Genomic DNA, 4037 nt, shown 5'->3' with positions numbered 1-4037 from the left:
AGTTGTTAATTGTCCAACGAAATCATCTCTCAATGAGACACCAAGCCCAAAATTGCACGCGCGGCCGGGGACTCAGTACCGGTGTAGGCTTCCCCGGCGGCCCCCGCCCCTGCTATCTGCCGAAATAAAAAACGAAGGCGGGCGCGGGTGCTGGGTGCGGTGCGGTGCGTGCAATCGTGTGTTTGGTGTCATGTTGTTGTGTGCCTTCGCTTGTCTATTAACAACGAAGTCTATTGAGTCGCGAGGGCGATGCGGCGACGGTTCCCCGACGTCGGACGGACCATCCTGTCGTCTGTTGTTTGTTGTGCCCTTGTTTGTTTCTCTTGGCACCTTGGAGTGCTGGGGGGGGCGACAGGGAGGATGTGGCCTTGAGTTATGTGTACGCCAACTCAGGGTGTGTGGCAGCCAGCTGGCTGTGTGTCTTGTGAGCTTGTTTGTGTCTGTGTGTCGCTCGTGCGTGTCGTCATCATCTGTCTCGAACCACGTGCTAGTCTGTCTCAGCTGGGCGTGCACGTCCGAGAGCACAAATGAGTCACGGTCCTTGTTGCACGGACCATCCGGGCACATGCCGGTGAGCGGGCGGCGCAAGACCTCCATGACCGCGGAGACGTAGCGCTCAATTGGTTCACGCACGACGGCAAACACTGAGAAGTTGCGCGGCACGAAGGTGCTCGCCTGCACTTGCTCCCACTGACCTGGCTGCAGGCATGGCAGCAGGTTCTTAAGGAATGTCGAGCCCGCCTTCAGCACCGGTCGGAACTCAAGCTGCGCACGCGGATTACGCAACTTGTATAGCGTTTGCCGCTGGAGACGCCTGGCCGGGTTCATGCGGACGCTGTCCACAAAGTCGCATTTGGCCGGCTTTGGCCATGAGACGCTTTCGTACGTGACGGCAAGGTCATCTGCCTCAGGCTCATCTGCAATCAACCGTGACACACACTGCGCACGTCGCACCAACATTGCTGCACGTGCCGGGTCCGTGGCCGCGCCTGGCCCTCCACTCGAGTATCCCAGCGGGTAGGCAACTGCGACAACATGTTGCACATGTGCATGACCATGTTGTAGCTGCATTGGCGTCGGGTCGCTGCAGTCGCACTGCGGCAGTGACAGCACTTGCTCCATGGCGCACGCATGCATCAGTGGGTCAATCACGGCTAAAGTTGGCTGCCACGCCAGGTTAGCGAAGAGGAAGCTACGCGCGGCTCCGGAGCGCTGCTCGAGGTGCGCACATGCTGACCCGCCGTTGCCGCTCCCGCTGCGGTTGGCCGATACGGCTCCGCTGAACGCGAGGGACAGTGTGAGCTCCGCCCGACAGATGCTCTGTTGGACTGGTACAGTGGGCGTCGAGAGTGAGAAGCGCCTGCTGCTGTGGACGGGAGCGTCTGTATAGCACTCGGGAACGAGGGCAGGGCGCCACATGTTGGCGGATGTCGAGCTCACGTCTTCGCGAGCGACCAGCGTGCTACTGTCCCCCCGAAGCCGATAGTACGCTGACTGCGTGAATAATGCCGGTGAGACCGCGTACATGCGACCATACTTGGCCACCGCGCTCTGGGCCCAGTCGGCGGGGAGCGCTGCTGGGCACGCCGCCCACGAGTCGAGCACGCGCTGAGCGCCGGCGCGCGTGACCAGGTATGCGTGGAGGCATTTGGGTACTTCGCCCCACCCGGCACGAGTGGGAGGGACCTGGTACAGGTCACCGCGGACCTGCGTCGCCTTGTCGCAGCTCTTGTCCCAGCAGCGACCCAGGTAGACGAAGTCCCACTGCGGCTCGCCGTTTTTGGTGGGTGGTAAGCCGCGCCTTGCGTCCCCCCATCGCTCAAGCAAGCCCTCGCCAACAACTGTGAGGTCATCCTCACCGATTAGGCAAACGCGGTAGCCGCCACGCAGGCAGGTGCGCAGTGCCCTGCCGTGCGCCAGCTTCACGCGGATCTCGCCTATAAACGGGTTGTGCAGGAAGGCGAAATCGGTGATAGAGGCTAGGTGTACTGTGGGGAGGTTTGCAGACGGCCAGACGCTCCACTCGCCTGTGCTCAAATGCGCAGCCTGCTCCTGGCCAGACACGCCATCTACACCGTGATGGTCGTCTAATGTCATGTTGTCAGATAGCACGATGAGCTTGCGCCCGAGACACAGCGCTGCATGCACCCGCTCGACGTGTTCGAGACGACGATACGTTGGAATGATTGCCACGTCCGCGACTCTACACAAGATTTTCGTGTTGTTGTGTGTGCGGTGCCACCGACACACGCAGACGCTCTCTCTCTCGTGTGCTGTCTGCCGTCACCACAGTGGTGTGTGCCATTAGTGCAGTGATCTGTTGGGCAAGCTTTAAGTAGATAGTCAGAGTCAACAGCAGCAAATTACACTGTACAGTCTGGTGGAGGAAGCTCAAAGGTGACGCACACGACAGGTCTCTGAAGACACACAGCGTTCTACTCTAGCCATCCGTTCTACTCTAGGCCATCCTATTGAATAGGCTCTAGAGCGCGGCTACGCGTCGACAAAATGAGGCGCCAGCGTGTTGCTCGGTATGCTCCCACAGTGCACTGTCGCCATGAGAGCGTCATCGGGCCGAGTTGGGCGCCGGCACGTGTGGATCAGTTCACGCTGAGCGTTCGGGACGGCGCGATACTATTGAATAGGCTCCACCGGAACGCAACCACGTTGCATGAAAGCCGGCTCCAACGGTGCGTCCGGTGCTCCTACAGTGCACTGTCGCCGCGAAGAAGGCCGGCGGACTGCGTGAGTGGCTGCCGACAGCTATCTCAGCGGCGCTGAAGCTTCGCGGGACGGCCTCTCACTGTAGCGTCGCGATTTTCGGCGGTTTTCACATCAGCATTCATGACAGGGTACAACGGGTGTATCGGCGCTTTGCACACCGTCGAGATAGGTGGAGACACGGCCCCGGGTGTGCTTGGGGCGGGTCTGCAACACTCTGGGAGTCTCCCGGTGCTGCCCCCCCAGTCAATTTGCCGTTAGTGCCATCCTACCAATGGCAAAAAATTCTCTCTGCTCTCTCTCCACCAAGGCGTCCCACACGCCAACACAAGGGACCATGCAGAAACCTCTTTCGTCCCGGACTCGCCTCTCGCCACTCTCGGATACGTTCTCAGGTGGCGAACAGGCACGCGCGGCAACACAGGACCTTGCACCCTTTCGCCCTTCTCACCTTTCACCCTTCTCATCACTGCCCCGGCGCCCACGCCTCGACCTTCTTGGGCAGCATCTGATTCGACAGGTCCTCTCCGTGGCCTAGGCAGCCGGTCTCGCCCTGGCCCCAGGTAAACACGGCGCCGTCGGCGGTGACGGCGAGGCTGTGCATGGCCTCAGCCGAGACAGCAACAATGCGCTGCCCAGCGAAGGCCTCGACCTTCTTGGGCAGCAGCTGGTCCTGCTCGTCGCCATGGCCCAACTTGCCAAAGGCTCCACGGCCCCAGCTCCAGACGCTGCCGCTGGCGGTGAGGGCGAGGTTGTGGTTGCGTCCAGCCGACACAGCGACGACGCGCTGCCCCCCCAACGCCTCGACCTTCTTCGGTTCGCGCTGGCCCCGCTGGTCGCCGTGGCCCAGCCGGCCATTCCAGCCGTAGCCCCAGCTCCAGACGGAGCCGTCGGCGGTGAGGGCGAGGCTGTGCGCCCCTCCCGCCGACACAGTGACGACGCGCTGCCCAGCGAAGGCCTCGACCTTCTTCGGCTGCCACTGGTTCTGCACGTCGCCGTGGCCCAACCTGCCGTCGCCTCCAAAGCCCCAGCTCCAGACAGAGCCGTCGGCGGTGAGGGCGAGGCTGTGGTACTCTCCCGCCGACACAGCGACGACGCGCCGCCCAGCCAAGGCCTCGACCTTCTTGGGCAGCAGCTGGTGCTGCTCATCGCCATGGCCCAACTTGCCAAAGGCTCCACGGCCCCAGCTCCAGACGCTGCCGCTGGCGGTGAGGGCGAGGTTGTGGTTGCGTCCAGCCGACACAGCGACGACGCGCTGGTCAGCCAAGGCCTCGACCTTCTTCGGTAGCGGCTGGCTCTGCTCGTCGCCGTGGCCA

Source organism: Emiliania huxleyi (assembly GCF_000372725.1).
Source record: "Emiliania huxleyi CCMP1516 unplaced genomic scaffold EMIHUscaffold_520, whole genome shotgun sequence".
Classification (NCBI taxonomy): Eukaryota; Haptophyta; order Isochrysidales; family Noelaerhabdaceae; genus Emiliania; species Emiliania huxleyi.
The sequence above is the reverse complement of the archived record's forward strand: the minus strand, read 5'-3'. Positions refer to the sequence as shown.